A 17,032-nucleotide genomic window follows, 5' to 3' on the forward strand; every position below is an offset into this window, starting at 1 on the left:
CGAGGCACAGATCTGGGGAAGGGTACCAATTTTCTTTTTTCAGCATTGAAGGTCCCCAAGAACACAGTGGCATCATTCTTAAATGGAAGAAGTTTGGAACCACCAAGACTCTTCCTATAGCTGGCCGCCAGGCCAAACTGAACAATCAGGGGAGATGGGCCTTGGTCAGGGAGGTGACCAAGAACCCGATGGTCACTCTGATAGAGGTCCAGAGTTCCTCTGTGGAGATGGGAGAACCTTCCGGAAGGACAACCATCTCTGCAGCACTCCACCAATCAGGACTTTATGGTAGTGGCCAGACAGAAGCCACTTCTCAGTAAAAGGCACATGACAGCCCACTTGGAGTTTGCCAACAAGCACCTAAATGACTCTCAGACCATGAGAAACAAGATTCTCTAGTCTGATGAAACCAAGATTGAACTCTTTGGCCTGAATGCCAAGCGTCACGTCTGGAGGAAACCTGGCACCATCCCTACTGTGAAGCATGGTGGGGGCAGCATCATGCTGTGGGGATGTTTTTCGGCGGCAGGGACTGGGAGCCTAGTCAGGATCGAGGGAAAGATGAGTGGAGCAAAGTACTAAGAGATCCTTGATGGAAACATGCTCCAGAGTGCTCAGGAGCTCAGACTGGGGTGAAGGTTCACCTTCCAACAGGAGAACGACCCTAAGCACACAGCCAAGACAACGCAGAAGTGGCTTTAGAACAAGTCTCTGAATGTGTTGCCTAGCCAGAGGACACATACTTAGTCATACTGAGATGACAATGTAATGAAATAAATAAAAGCAGCCTATTTTTAAACGCGGTTAGTCTGATGCTCCCCAGAACAGACTATGGGAGGCGCACAGTACTACATAGAGCCATGACTACATGGAACTCTATTCCACAGTACTACATAGAGCCATGACTACATGGAACTCTATTCCACAGTACTACATAGAGACATGACTACATGGAACTCTATTCCACAGTACTACATAGAGCCATGACTACATGGAACTCTATTCCACAGTACTACATAGAGACATGACTACATGGAACTCTATTCCACAGTACTACATAGAGACATGACTACATGGAACTCTATTCCACAGTACTACATAGAGCCATGACTACATGGAACTCTATTCCACAGTACTACATAGAGACATGACTACATGGAACTCTATTCCACATCAAGTAACTGATGCAAGCAGTAGAAGTAGATTTTATTATTTTTAAACATAAAAAAAAATACACCTCTTGTAACTGTTTGTTACATGCAATATGCTTCATGGACTTTAACGGAAAGACTCTCCGCTTTTGTGATGAAACACAGGTGTAGTTGAATTTACTCTGCCACTGTGTCTTATTGTTTCGTCCTTAGACCGATATATTACAGTGACAAGGCATATGAACTAGGCAAGGCATATGAACTAACAGAGCAAACAACACATACTATTTTGTTCCCGGCTTGACTTCCCCAGTGATTTTACCCCCACACCGCCCGCTACTGTAATGTAGCAGGTTAGGAGACTGTTAAAGGTTAGGAAAAGGGTTCGGGTTAGCAAAAATTCTTTCTTACATTCTGCTACGATCAGTTTGTATCGATGTGGCGTGAAAAGAGTGTGTCCCCTTCACACACACACACACACACACACACACACAAGTAATAAAAGGTCACAATCACAAGTCCTATACTGCTTTCAAAACAACTGGGAACTCTGGAGAAGAATTAAAACAAATCTATCTTTCTAGAGCTCAGTCTTTACGAGCTGAAGATTACTAGTTCCTAGTTGTCTTGAAAGCACCAGTTGCCTCCTGTCCTCCATATAACCAAGTTGGTAAAAGTTATCGTGGCTACAGGACAACGCCCAACAGGGCAGGACTCCTGTTGGGAGGACTGATGCTGCCTGATCATCTATATTCAACAGGTGACTTGGTGATGGAGGTAGCTAGATATAACCATACTTAAAACTAGCCTGTTATAAATATAATGGTTACCTAGAAAAAAATCCCCGATCAAACATCACTAGCTTACCCCCTTGAAAACGTGATCTGAACAGCTGACCAATGTAATGCTATTTTAGCCCGCTTGCTAAGCAGCTAACCTGTGTTGTCAATAACATCGAGGCGATATTTATCCATGTAGTTACAATCTAACTGAATCTAACTTAACATCTCAGTATACAATGTAGCAAACTACCTGTATTATTACCTGGTTGTATGACATGTATTAATTAACAGTCACATAGTGTAGCTCAAGCAACAGCAGACTTTAAACTGAGCGACTAGGTGCTTCATTCTGGGGGTAAGAACACACACACACACACACACACACCGCTGAAATGTGCAGAGTAAAGATGCTGTGTCATAGTTCAACCACCATGCTTGTCCTAAGTTTCTGGGTGTTTTTTTGTATGATTTCTTACCACACACACACACAGTTAACAGCTTTCTTTTTACAGGCGCTACCTTCGCTTCGGTTAGAAGGAACCGTGGCCGACATTTTGTTACTCCCGGTGAAATCAAGCGGTCCTGGTTAACACAACGGCAACATTATGTCTCCTACAGCCGCTGTCAACACGCCATGCCAAGTGATTTTATCTCCTCGTTCTTTGGCTAATCGACAAAACACAATTGGATTAGAAAAGGTTGTTGGTTCAGACTAGTTTATCTATATAAACGAGTGGTGGTGAATGATCTCGCAAATCGCAGCGGCACTACACACACACACACACGGTCTTCTCTCTCTCTCTCTCTCTCTATTTCTCTCTCTCTCCCTCTCAAGCTGAAACTAGCTACAAGTCCATATGTATTCATAAATGTATTCACCTTATTCGGTGTACTGGTCCTTATAATTTATGGGTGAAATCCTTCCTTTCAGGAAAGGAATAGATGAATTGTCCCTCGTATCTCCAAAGCAGCCGCACTGCAAAAGGCAGAGAGGCACAGGATGCCTTTCCCCTCGACCAGTACGGTTCGGTTTCCTCCTCAACAGCGCGGCTACAGTGACCGGTCTGCCTGGGATAGACCAATGCTTTTCTCCGGTGGTGGACTAGATGGGGACGTGGAGAGTAACGCAGCATCACGCGTCATTCCACTGGAAACGCATAATTATTGCGCTTTGAGGTCAAAATGAGCTAATAATACGATTTTCTGTCATTAGACTATCTTTCAAACGGCACACATAAAAACCTGCAATATGACATGCATGCAAATTGAATCATGATGAATTTCTAGAGAAAATTATGTTTGTCTGTGTAAGGGCAGGAGGGCAAATGCCAAATGGGCTGGTCCATATTCCTTACCACACACAGTTATTAACAGCTAACTAGCAGTGGGCCTGTCAAACTTTTTTTGTGCAAAATTATAATTATCTGGCTTATAATAGGAGCCTCAAAGAGTAAAATGTGCTGAAGTGGGGGCCAGCAGGGAAAATAATGGACGGTTGTGGGGGCCTCGGGGGAAAAAAATAGTCCAGTGTGTTAGAAATGCCAGCGTCAATTTCTGGTCCCAGTCCGCCCCTGTGTGTGTGTATAAAAGCCTACAGCACAAAACAGAATTTTGTGTGCTTGTCCAAAAAATTATACTCACTGAATTTCCCTCAACTCTTGTCTAAACAAGAGAGGGTCAATAAATATAAAAATATGTATATATTATAGTCATACAAAATGCATCAAGAGATTGCATCCTGCAAAATGTCAAACAAATTAGTATATAAATCAGGACGTACAGTAATTGCATCATTCAATAAGCCAAACAAATATGATAGTGGTTATCGATTTGAAGGCCAGAAAAGCCACTCTTCGTTTGGCTTATGCCTTATTGATTTAAAACCTTTCTCTACACTTGTCACTTTTCAATTATGCAGTTCCACCCTAGGATCCCTAGGATTGCATAGATTTGCCATCAATCAAGCCCACGGCAATAAAATAAGCAAGCCGATGAATGTTTATTACAGTGCACAACACTGCAAAGAGATACTTGTAGTGTAGTGTAGGGGAGGCGGGCTCTGCTCTGTGGACAAGAATGTGTTTTGTCTTCAATGGAGCAGGCAGCCTGCTCTTTACTCACTCAGTTTGATTAGAGAAGATTTGCAGGGAGAATCATGTGGATAAGACTAAGCCTGTATACAAACAGATCTGTAACAAGCCGACACCAATCAATCAGATTTATTTTATAAAACCTTTTTTACATCATCGGTTGTCACAAAGTGCTTTACAGAAACGCAGCCTAAAAAACCCTCGAGAGTGCAAGCAACGCAGAAACACAGTGACCAGGAAGCACTCCCTAGAACGCAGGAACCTAGGAAGAACTCCCTAGAACGCAGGAACCTAGGAAGAACTCCCTAGAACGGAGGGAACCTAGGAAGAACTGCCTAGAATGGAGGGAACCCAGGAAGAACTCCCTAGAATGGAGGGAACCTAGGAAGTACACCCTAGAATGCAGGAACCTAGGAAGACCTCCCTAGAACGCAGGAACCTAGGAAGAACTCCCTAGAACGGAGGGAACCTAGGAAGAACTCCCTAGAATGCAGGAACCTAGGAACAACTCTCTAGAACGGAGGGAACCTAGGAAGAACTCCCTAGAACGGAGGGAACCTAGGAAGAACTCCCTAGAACGGAGGGAACCTAGGAAGAACTCCCTAGAACGCAGGAACCTAGGAACAACTCTCTAGAACGGAGGGAACCTAGGAACAACTCTCTAGAACGGAGGGAACCTAGGAATAAATCTAGAGAGGAACCAGATCATGCATACAGATTGTAACACTCAACATCAGTAGATGCCTTCACAAAATTACATTGACCAAGAAGATAGATTAAATGCTGCAGGCTATTTATTTATTTATTCATTTTGACAACCTAACAAATCATTAATGAACCGCATAGGAAAGTAATAGTAGTTTAATTGCAGTGGGTGATAAATACCACGGATACATTTGTAACACTGTATCAGCAGAAATGTTTCGGCAGGCCTTTGTGTAGACATAGTAATGGTGTGCCGCATATTCCCAGATACCCGGAGTAACCTAATCCACGTGGACTTTGTGCCGTACTTTTACACTGCTGCTGCAGCAAGCACTTCTGTCAAGTATTCCACTAAAGGAATAGAAGCGCATTTAAAAGTGTCATTTGCTTCTATAAACATCTTCTCTCGATAGTTAAATATTTACTACTGGGAATAATAAGGTTGTTTTGTTCTGAATGATCGTTTTGGATTCATTCATGGCAGTAAATATTGAACATCCCATTACGGTTTTGACCCGGTCCTGGTTGCCCCTCCTGTCGTTGGTCACGTACCAAATGGCACCCTACATATAGTGTGCTACTTTTCAACAGAACCCTATGGGCGAAGGTAGTGCACTATATAGGGTGCCATTTGGGATGTAGACTTGGTATCTACATGATTTAGTGGAGAGGTTGAGCCTCCATAATTAAGACCTTTCACTTAGCACCGACGGGCTAATCTTCATTCACTTATCTCACAGCAGATGGCTAACATGCATGTTGCTGTGTGTGTGTGTGTGTGTGTGTGTGTGTATGTGTGTGTGTGTGTGTGTGTGTGTGTGTGTGTGTGTGTGTGTGTGTGTGTGTGTGTGTGCCTGTATTATTATCCTCGTGGGTACAGGAAATCCCCAAAACTCCTCACAAGGATGGTAAAACAAGGACAATTTGCCCTCATAGGGACATTTCCCAGGTCCCCACGAGGACAAAGGCTATTTTAGGGTTATGGTAAGGGTTAGGTTTACGGTTATGGGTTAGGGTTATGGTAAGGGTTAGGTTTACGGTTATGGGTTAGGGTTATGGTAAGGGTTAGGGTAAGGGTTAGGTTTACGGTTATGGGTTAGGGTTATGGTAAGGGTTATGTTTACAGTTATGGGTTAGGGTTATGGTAAGGGTTAGGGTAAGGGTTAGGGTAAGGGTTAGGTTTACGGTTATGGGTTAGGGTTATGGTAAGGGTTAGGGTAAGGGTTAGGGTAAGGGTTAGGGTAAGGGTTAGGTTTACGGTTATGGGTTAGGGTTATGGTAAGGGTTAGGTTTACGGTTATGGGTTAGGGTTATGGTAAGGGTTAGGTTTACGGTTATGGGTTAGGGTAAGGGTTAGGTTTACGGTTATGGGTTATGGTAAGGGTTAGGTTTACGGTTATGGGTTAGGGTAAGGGTTAGGTTTACGGTTATGGGTTAGGGTTATGGTAAGGGTTAGGTTTACGGTTCTGGGTTAAGGTAAGGGTTAGGTTTACGGTTATGGGTTAAGGTAAGGGTTAGGTTTACGGTTATGGGTTAGGGTAAGGGTTAGGTTTACGGTTATGGGTTAGGGTAAGGGTAAGGTTTACGGTTATGGGTTATGGTAAGGGTTAGGTTTACGGTTATGGGTTAGGGTAAGGGTTAGGTTTACGGTTATGGGTTATGGTAAGGGTTAGGTTTACTTAGGTTTACGGTTATGGGTTATGGTAAGGGTTAGGTTTACGGTTATGGGTTAGGGTAAGGGTTAGGTTTACGGTTATGGGTTATGGTAAGGGTTAGGTTTACGGTTATGGGTTAAGGTAAGGGTTAGGTTTACGGTTATGGGTTATGGTAAGGGTTAGGTTTACGGTTATGGGTTATGGTAAGGGTTAGGTTTACGGTTATGGGTTAAGGTAAGGGTTAGGTTTACGGTTATGGGTTATGGTAAGGGTTAGGTTTACGGTTATGGGTTAAGGTAAGGGTTAGGTTTACGGTTATGGGTTATGGTAAGGGTTAGGTTTACGGTTATGGGTTATGGTAAGGGTTAGGTTTACGGTTATGGGTTATGGTAAGGGTTAGGTTTACGGTTATGGGTTATGGTAAGGGTTAGGTTTACGGTTATGGGTTAGGGTAAGGGTTAGGTTTACGGTTATGGGTTAGGGTTAGAGTAAGGGTTAGGTTTACGGTTATGGGTTAGGGTTAGAGTAAGGGTTAGGTTTACGGTTATGGGTTAGGGTAAGGGTTAGGTTTACGGTTATGGGTTAGGGTTAGGTTTACGGTTATGGGTTAGGGTTAGGTTTACGGTTATGGGTTAGGGTTAGGTTTACGGTTATGGGTTAGGGTAAGGGTTAGGTTTACGGTTATGGGTTAAGGTAAGGGTTAGGTTTACGGTTATGGGTTAGGGTTATGGTAAGGGTTATGGTAAGGGTTAGGTTTACGGTTATGGGTTACGGTTAGGGTAAGGGTTAGGTTTACGGTTTTGGGTTAGGGTTATGGTAAGGGTTAGGGTAAGGGTTAGGTTTACGGTTATGGGTTATGGTTAGGGTAAGGGTTAGGTTTACGGTTATGGGTTAGGGTAAGGGTTAGGTTTACGGTTATGGGTTATGGGTTAGGGTAAGGGTTAGGTTTACGGTTATGGGTTAGGGAAAATAGGATTTTAAATGGAAGTCCATATGAGGTCCCCACAAGGATAGCAAAACAGATGGTGTGTGTATGTGTGTGTTTGTATGTGTGTGTGTGTGTGTGTATGTGTGTGTAAGGCTGTGACAGGATACTAGGGAGAGACCCATGAGGCCCATTTAAACACATAGAAACCTCCTATTCCTTCACACTTCATGCCTTTTTATGCATCGTTGCTGAAACCATGGCAATATGTTGTGATGGATATTAAAGAGCGTCTGCCTTTATGAAAATGGCCCAATCAGAAACAGTTATTCCTAGTGTTCAAATTCACTGCAACATGTTAAGTAAGATACTTTTGGTCATGAAGTCAGTCTCCTCTAAAAATGGATTTGGGAACATCCGTTGTGTTACAAAGGGTACATTTAAAGGTTGGGTTTAGATTAGAAGATGCCTAACCAACATCGGGTGAACAGCTGCGGCGATTGCTCTCTATCCAATAGCACAGTGACACCGACTTGCACAGCGAGACCGACTTGCACAGCGAGACCGACTTGCACAGCGAGACCGACTTGCACAGCGAGACCGACTTGCACAGCGAGACCGACTTGCACAGCGAGACCGACTTGCACAGCGAGACCGACTTGCACAGTGAGACCGACTTGCACAGCGAGACCGACTTGCACAGCGAGACCGACTTGCACAGCAAGACCGACTTGCACAGCGAGACCGACTTGCACAGTGAGACCGACTTGCACAGTGAGACCGACTTGCACAGCGAGACCGACTTGCACAGTGAGACCGACTTGCACAGCGAGACCGACTTGCACAGTGAGACCGACTTGCACAGTGAGACCGACTTGCACAGCGAGACCGACTTGCACAGCGAGACCGACTTGCACAGCGAGACCGACTTGCACAGCGAGACCGACTTGCACAGTGAGACCGACTTGCACAGCGAGACCGACTTGCACAGCGAGACCGACTTGCACAGGAGCTCCGACTTTGTTTACATAAGACAACAAATGGCACATATTTTAACTTGAGAAATACTGCACCAAACACCTTAGATAGATGTCAAATTGTGCAACTAAAACATCCTCAGCAACAACAACAACAACAAAAAAATGTAAATGTATTACATATTTCTTGAATTATCTTAGATCCATTCTGGGGATTTTGAGGAAGTGAAATAGACTTCGGCGTTTACGGAGATCTACATAATTAGCCAAACGCAGAATCGGAGAAACTCCTCCGCCAGACTGAAAACCTCGTTTTTTTCTAATGAGCAACAGAAAAACACGTGCCAATCTGTTAGGTTTACGGTTATGGGTTAGTGTAAGGGTTAGGTTTACGGTTATGGGTTATGGTAAGGGTAAGGTTTACGGTTATGGGTTAGGGTAAGGGTTAGGTTTACGGTTATGGGTTATGGTAAGGGTTAGGTTTACGGTTATGGGTTAGGGTAAGGGTTAGGTTTACGGTTATGGGTTATGGTAAAGGTTAGGTTTACGGTTATGGGTTAGGGTAAGGGTTAGGTTTACGGTTATGGGTTAGGGTAAGGGTTAGGTTTACGGTTATGGGTTAGGGTAAGGGTTAGGTTTACCTCGTTTTTTCTAATGAGCAACAGAAAAACACGTGTCAATCTGCGTGTTCTGTGGCTCTTTAAGTCTTTCAACTCAAACAAGCAGCCTTGTACATTACAATTAATCCTGTATGATGCACGATAACATGCTACAACTGTTGTCCCCTACGGCTCAGTGCTTGAAAGCATATGCTATATATTTTGCTATATATATATGCTATATATTTTGCTATATATATATATGCTATATATTTTGCTATATATATATGCTATATATTTTGCTATATATTTATGCTATATATTTTGCTATATATTTATGCTATATATTTTGCTATATATATGCTATATATATATATATGCTATATATTTTGCTATATATATGCTATATATTTTGCTATATATATACTATATATTTTGCTATATATATGCTATATATTTTGCTATATATATGCTATATATTTTGCTATATATATGATATATATTTTGCTATATATATGCTATATATTTTGCTATATATATGCTATATATTTTGCTATATATATGCTATATATTTTTAACTAATAAAAAAAAGTGCCTCATATATGAAACTCTCTGAAACTTGATTGTAGGTGAGCTGAAATGCTTTCGACAGTGTCGAATAACATGCTTGTAACAGAGAGGTGCTCCCGAGTGGCGCAGAGGTCTAAGGCACAGCCTCTCAGTGCTAGAGGAGTCACTACAGACCTGGTTCGATTCCAGGCTCTATCACAACCGTCCGTGATTGGGAGTCCCATAGGGTGGCACACAATTGGCCCAGCGTCGTCCGGGTTTGGCCGGGGTAGGCCGTCGTTGTAAATAAAAATGTGTTCTTAACTGACTTGCCTAGTTAAGTGAAGGTTAAATCAAAATAAACAGAGGGAGTTAGAGTCTTTATAGTGTGTTTTCAACAGAGGGAGTTAGAGTCTTTATAGTGTGTTTTCAACAGAGTGAGTTAGAGTCTTTATAGTGTGTTTTCAACAGAGTGAGTTAGAGTCTTTATAGTGTGTTTTCAACAGAGTGAGTTAGAGTCACAGTCTTTATAGTATGTTTTCAACAGAGGGAGTTAGAGTCACAGTCTTTATAGTATGTTTTCAACAGAGGGAGTTAGAGTCACAGTCTTTATAGTATGTTTTCAACAGAGGGAGTTAGAGTCACAGTCTTTATAGTATGTTTTCAACAGAGGGAGTCACAGTCTTTATAGTGTGTTTTCAACAGAGGGAGTTAGAGTCACAGTCTTTATAGTGTGTTTTCAACAGAGGGAGTCACAGTCTTTATAGTGTGTTTTCAACAGAGGGAGTTAGAGCCACAGTGTGTACTGGATGTGTCACTACATCTTTGATAAAGGTGTGTGTGTGTCAATTAATTCACCTCTCCCTGTATGAGCCATCTATTGCCTACTAGTACAGCATACAGCCACTCCTCTGGGAACCTGTAGTCAGTAAAATATGTGTAATTTATCAACAAACAAAAAAACGTTTTTTTTCCGGGTTTAATTTAAATTAATCTTGTGTGTGTGATGCATTTGGGAAAAGACGGACAAAATCGAGAGAGTTTATGAAAGAGAGCCTATCGTTCAGTAACCCAAAGCAGATGCAGATGTAACCTTTTCTAAAGGGGCCATTTTCAATGTGGATTAAATCTGCCTGCATCCCAAATGAAACCCTATTATCTACTACAGTGTTGTGAAAAGGTTTTGGCCCCTTTCTGATTTTATCTATTTGTTTTGCATATTATTGACACTTGTTATCAGATCTATAACCAAAACATAATTTTAGATAAAGGGAACCTGAGTTTACAAATATTTTTTTTTTTTATACTTATTTTATTGTATAAAATGCAACGACTCCAACCAAACGACTCCAACCAAACACTTCCTGTAGTTGTTGATCAGTCCACCTTTAGCTGCAACGACTCCCACCAAACACTTCCTGTAGTTATTGATCAGTCTCTCACATCGCTGTGGAGGAATTGTGGCACACTCTTGCATGCAGAACTGCTTTAACTCAGCGACATTTGTGGGTTTTCAAGCATCAACTGCTCGTTTCAAATCCTGCCACAACATCTCAATTGGGATTATGTCTAGACTTTGACTAGGCCATTCCAAAACTTCAAATTTGTTGCTTTTTTAAAAACCATTTTCACGTAGACTTGACTGTGTGTTTTGGATCGTTGTCTTGCTGCATGACCCAGCCGCGCTTCAGTTTCAGCTCACAGACGAGTGGCCTGACATTCTCCTGTTGAATTATCTGCTACAGATCAGAATTCCATGGTTCCTTCTATTGAGGCAAGTCATCCAGGTCCTGAGGCAGCAAAGCCTCCCCAAACCATCACACTACCACCACCATGCTGACCCCAAACCATCACACTACCACCACCATGCTTGACCGTTGGTATAAGGTTCTTACTGTGGAATGCAGTGTTTGGATTTCGCCAGACATAATGGGACCCGTCTCGTCCAATATCGGCTGAATATAGGTAAGACAGGAGTGAGAAGCACTAGGAGGTCCTGTTGGTGATGTAAGAGGAGTTACACACACTGCCACTACTGATTCCGTTGGCGGATGAAGGAGGATTCTGACTGATGGTTGGATGAAGGAGGATTCTGAGGGATGTGGTTGGATGAAGGAGAATTCTGAGGGATGGTTGGATGAAGGAGGATTCTGACTGATGGTTGGATGAAGGAGGATTCTAACTGATGGTTGGATGAAGGAGGATTCTGACTGATGGTTGGATGAAGGAGGATTCTGAGGGATGTGGTTGGATGAAGGAGGATTCTGAGGGATGGTTGGATGAAGGAGGATTCTGACTGATGGTTGGATGAAGGAGGATTCTGACTGATGGTTGGATGAAGGAGGATTCTGAGGGATGTGGTTGGATGAAGGAGGATTCTGACTGATGGTTGGATGAAGGAGGATTCTGACTGATGGTTGGATGAAGGAGGGTTCTGACTGATGGTTGGATGAAGGAGGATTCTGAGGGATGGTTGGATGAAGGAGGATTCTGACTGATGGTTGGATGAAGGAGGATTCTAACTGATGGTTGGATGAAGGAGGATTCTGACTGATGGTTGGATGAAGGAGGATTCTGAGGGATGTGGTTGGATGAAGGAGGATTCTGAGGGATGGTTGGATGAAGGAGGATTCTAACTGATGGTTGGATGAAGGAGGATTCTGACTGATGGTTGGATGAAGGAGGATTCTGACTGATGGTTGGATGAAGGAGGATTCTGACTGATGGTTGGATGAAGGAGGGTTCCGAGGGATGGTTGAATGAAGGAGGATTCTGACTGATGGTTGGATGAAGGAGGATTCTGAGGGATGTGGTTGGATGAAGGAGGATTCTGAGGGATGGTTGGATGAAGGAGGATTCTAACTGATGGTTGGATGAAGGAGGATTCTGACTGATGGTTGGATGAAGGAGGATTCTGACTGATGGTTGGATGAAGGAGGATTCTGACTGATGGTTGGATGAAGGATGATTCTGACTGATGGTTGGATGAAGGAGGATTCTGACTGATGGTTGGATGAAGGAGGGTTCTGACTGATGGTTGGATGAAGGAGGATTCTGACTGATGGTTGGATGAAGGAGGGTTCTGACTGATGGTTGGATGAAGGAGGATTCTGACTGATGGTTGGATGAAGGAGGATTCTGACTGATGGTTGGATGAAGGAGGGTTCCGAGGGATGGTTGGATGAGGAGGATTCCGACTGATGGTTGGATGAAGGAGGATTCTGACTGATGTTGGATGAAGGAGGGTTCCGAGGGATGTGGTTGGATGAAGGAGGATTCCGAGGGATGTGGTTGGATGAAGGAGGATTCCGAGGGATGTGGTTGGATGAAGGAGGATTCCGAGGGATGTGGTTGGATGAAGGAGGGTTCCGAGGGATGTGGTTGGATGAAGGAGAGGAGGGTTCCGAGGGATGTGGTTGGATGAAGGAGGATTCCGAGGGATGTGGTTGGATGAAGGAGGATTCCGAGGGATGTGGTTGGATGAAGGAGGATTCCGAGGGATGGTGGGACGGAGAGAGTTCTAGAATGGAGGCAGGAGGTGGGTTGGCCAAATGAGATCAACAAGGACAGTCACAGACAAACAGTAGTGTAAAATAGTGATGAACAGTGGCCGTATAGCACAACTAGATGCATGAATGGACTATTATCCTGGATAATTATATTGGATAACATCCCAACAGTGTTACAAATAAATGTCACGCACAAGCCAATGATCAATGCAAAGCATACAGTGTATTTGGAAAGTATTCAGACCCCTTGACCTTTTCCACATTTAGTTACGTTACAGCCTTATTCAAAAATTTATTAAATTGTTTTTCCCCCCCTCATCAATGTACACATGATACCCCATAATGACAAAGCAAAAACAGGTTTTTAGACATTTTTTGCAAATGTATTAAATTTAAAAAACAGATCACATTTACATTTACATAAATGTTCAGTACTTTGTTGAAGCACCTTTGGCAGTGATTACAGCCCCAAGTCTTCTTGGGTTTGATGCTACAAGCTTGGCACACCTGTATTTGTGGGAGTTTCTCCCATTCTTCTCTGCAGATCCTCTCAAGCTCTGTCAGGTTGGATGGGGAGCGTTGCTGCACAGTCTCTCCAGAGATGTTTGATCAGGATCAAGTCCGGGCTCTAGCTGGACCAAGGAAATTAAGAGACTTGTCCTGAAGCCATTCCTGCATTGTCTTGGCTGTGTGCTTAGGGTCATTGTCCTGTCGAAGGTGAACCTTCACCCCAGTCGGAGGTCCTGAGCGCTCTGGAGCAGGTTTTCATCAAGGATCTCTCTATACTTTGCTCCGTTCATATTTCCCTCGATACTGACTACTGACTAGTCGGCCACCGAGTGGCGCACTGGTCTAAGGCACTGCATCGCAGCGCTAGAGGCGTCACTACAGACCCGAGTTCGATACCAGGCTGTGTTGAAGCCGGCTGCGACCGGGAGACCCATGACTTGGCGCACAATTGGCCCAGTGTCATCCGGATTAAGGTTGTCCTTCTGGAAGGTTATCCCATCTCCACAGAGGAACTCGGGTTCTTGGTCACCTCCTTGACCAAGGCCCTTCTCCCCCGATTGCTCAGTTTGGCCTGGCTCTAGGCCTGGCTCTAGGAAGAGTCTTGGTGGTTCCAAACTTCCTCCATTCCATTTTCTTCCATTTTCGTTGCAGAAATGTTTTGGTACCCTTCCCCAGATCTGTGCCTCGACACAGTCCTGTCTCGGAGCTCTATGGATAATTCCTTTGACCTCATGGGTCGGTTTTTCTCTGACTGGCACTGTCAACCGTGGGACCTTATATATATAATGTGCAATCAATAGAATTGACTACAGGTGGACACAAATTAAGTTGTTTGCTAGCAAAGGGTCTGAATACTTATGTCAATAAGTTATTTCAGTTAATAAAATTGTTATACATTTGCAAACATTTCTAAGAACCATTTTTTTCTTTGTCATTATGGGGTATTGTGATGTCATTATGGGGTATTGTGATGTCATTATGGGGTATTGTGATGTCATTATGGGGTATTGTGATGTCATTATGGGGTATTGTGATGTCATTATGGCGTATTGTGATGTCATTATGGGGTATTGTGATGTCATTATGGGGTATTGTGTGTAGATTGATGAGGGGGGGGGGGGGGGGGGAAACGATTTAATACATTTTAGAATAAGACTGTGGAAAATGTCAAGGGGTCTGAATACTTTCCGAATGCACTGTCCATCTACTAATAGCTACTGTAGCTGTGTGACCTCAACCTGCACCTAAGCTTCTAGTCTGTGTACTAAACTGCAGGTACCATTTGTGTGTGTGTGTGTGTGTGCGTGTGTGCGTGTGTGCGTGTGTGTGTGTGTGTGTGTGTGTGTGTGTGTGTGTCCATAACCAGCTCTAGCGTCACAGTGGGAGAATCATACTCCGTAACAACAGAATAATCTGTCAATAATGTGTTTCCATATTCGGCTCAGCACATTGTAACAAAAGAATCCCAGGATCCTAACACAATGGGATAGAGAAGCAAATCACCCTGGTGTAACAAAACAGACAAATGAAGCACTCAGAACAGGGAAGGGGGAGGGACTTAGTTCCAAATGGAATCATATTCTATATTTTGTGCACTACTTTTGCCCAAGGCCTATATGGTGTCATTTGGGATGCAAATCACAGCGGAGCTCTGCCCCTGACCGAGGGGGTGACTCACATCACTGACATAGTACACGCAGTCACACACACACACACACACACACACACACACACACACACACACACACACACTAGGAAAACAGCCCACTAAGCAAATCCGAAGGATGGCATGTCTCTGTGCTATCTATGAGCTATTATGACTGCAGAGATCATATGGCATGACAGATGTCAGATACAGCATTGCAGCTACGCAGAATAACAGCAGTTCAAGGCAAAAGTGGGTGTACAAGGTTGACAAAGAGCATTATAAGAGTGTTATGTACATTGTCATTTGTTTTTTAAGAAGCAGTTGCCAGAACCACGATGGAATGGTCAACCCCCCCTAACCTGAAATCGAAACAGCCTAACTGTTGTGTTCCAGGCTAGTTATCTACTGTTCTGTAAAACAAAACAAAAACACCAATGTCTCTCTAATCCCCTCATTTTTCTTTGTCTCACATATCCTTTTTCATACTGTCCTAGCATGGGCATTTGTTTCTCAATCATGCTAAATGCTTAACCAGGCCGGGTCTGTACAGCTAGGATAGGTTAACCAGGCCGGGTCAGTACATCTAGGATAGGTTAACCAGGCCGGGTCAGTACAGCTAGGATAGGTTAACCAGGCCGGGTCAGTACAGCTAGGATAGGTTAACCAGGCCGGGTCAGTTTCCTCCTGGCTACCCCAACCCCGGCCAACAGCTCTACACCCCCCGCAGCTACTTGCCCAAGCCTCCCAAGCTTCTCCTTCACCCAAATCCAGATAGCAGATGTTCTGAAAGAACTGCAAAACCCGGAACCGTACAAATCAGCTCGGCTAGACAATCTGGACCCTCTCTTTCTCAAATTATCCACCACCATTGTTGCAACCCCTATTACCAGTCTGTTCAACCTCTCTTTCGTATCGTCTGAGATCCCTAGAGATTGGAAAGCTGCCGTGGTCATCTCCCTCTTCAAAGGGGGTGACATCCCAGACCCAAACTGTTACAGACCTATATCCATCCTGCCCTGCCTATCTAAAGTCTTCGAAAACCAAGTTAATAAACAGATCACTGACCATTTCGAATCCCACCGTACCTTCTCCGCTGTGCAATCCGGCTTCCGAGCTGGTCACGTGTGCACCTCAGCCACGCTCAAGGTACTAAACGATATCATAACCGCCATCGATAAAAGACAGTTCAGCCGTCTTCACCGTCTTCATCGACCTGGCCAAGGCTTTCGACTGTGTCAATCACCATATTCTTATCGGCACACTCAACAGCCTTGGTTTCTCAAATGACTGCCTCGCCTGGTTCACCAACTACTTCTCAGATAGAGTTCAGTGTGTCAAATCGGAGGGCCTGTTGTCGGGACCTCTGGCAGTCTCAATGGGACCACAGGGTTCAAATCTCGGGCCGACTCTTTTCTCTGTATATAGCAACAATGTCGCTCTTGCTGCGGGTGATTCCTTGATACACCTCTACGCAGACGACACCATTCTGTATACATCTGGCCCTTCTTTGGACACTGTGTTAACAAACCTCCAAACGAGCTTCAATGCCATACAACTCTCCTTCCGTGGCCTCCAACTGCTCTTAAACGCTAGTAAAACTAAATTCATGCTTTTTATCCGATTGCTGCCCGCCCGACTAGCGTCATTACTCTGACTTAGAATATGTGGACAACTACAAATACCTAGGTGTCTGGTTAGACTGTAAACTCTCTTTCCAGACTCATATTAAACATCTCCAATGCAAAATTAAATCCAGAATCGGCTTCCTATTTCACAACAAAGCATCCTTCTCTCATGCTGCCAAACAAGTATTGTTTTTTTTTTTTGCTCAGAAAAAACTTGGGGGGGGGGGGGGGGGGGGGAGCAAATTAGGCCCCCGATCCGCCAGTTGGGGAACCCTTCACTAGAGTGCCTTGTTCCACGGCACAGTGA

The 17,032-nt window shown here is 43.9% G+C and overlaps 1 protein-coding gene across 7 annotated transcripts in view; it reads right to left on the bottom strand.

The window, feature by feature from the left end:
• Positions 1-17,032, bottom strand: part of LOC139376446 (tight junction protein 1b) — a 212,252-nt gene that overhangs the window by 125,800 nt on the left and 69,420 nt on the right. For 3 of the 7 annotated variants that reach the window (XM_071119104.1, XM_071119095.1, XM_071119089.1), the window contains exon 1: positions 2,813-2,993. The exons of the other annotated variants lie outside the window; for them this stretch is intronic. The gene's annotated coding sequence lies outside the window, so the exon portion shown is untranslated. Of the gene's footprint in view, positions 1-2,812; positions 2,994-17,032 lie in introns of those variants that run through there. 7 annotated transcript variants of the gene reach the window in all.

This window comes from Oncorhynchus clarkii, chromosome 2, assembly GCF_045791955.1.
Source record: "Oncorhynchus clarkii lewisi isolate Uvic-CL-2024 chromosome 2, UVic_Ocla_1.0, whole genome shotgun sequence".
Classification (NCBI taxonomy): domain Eukaryota; kingdom Metazoa; phylum Chordata; class Actinopteri; order Salmoniformes; family Salmonidae; genus Oncorhynchus; species Oncorhynchus clarkii.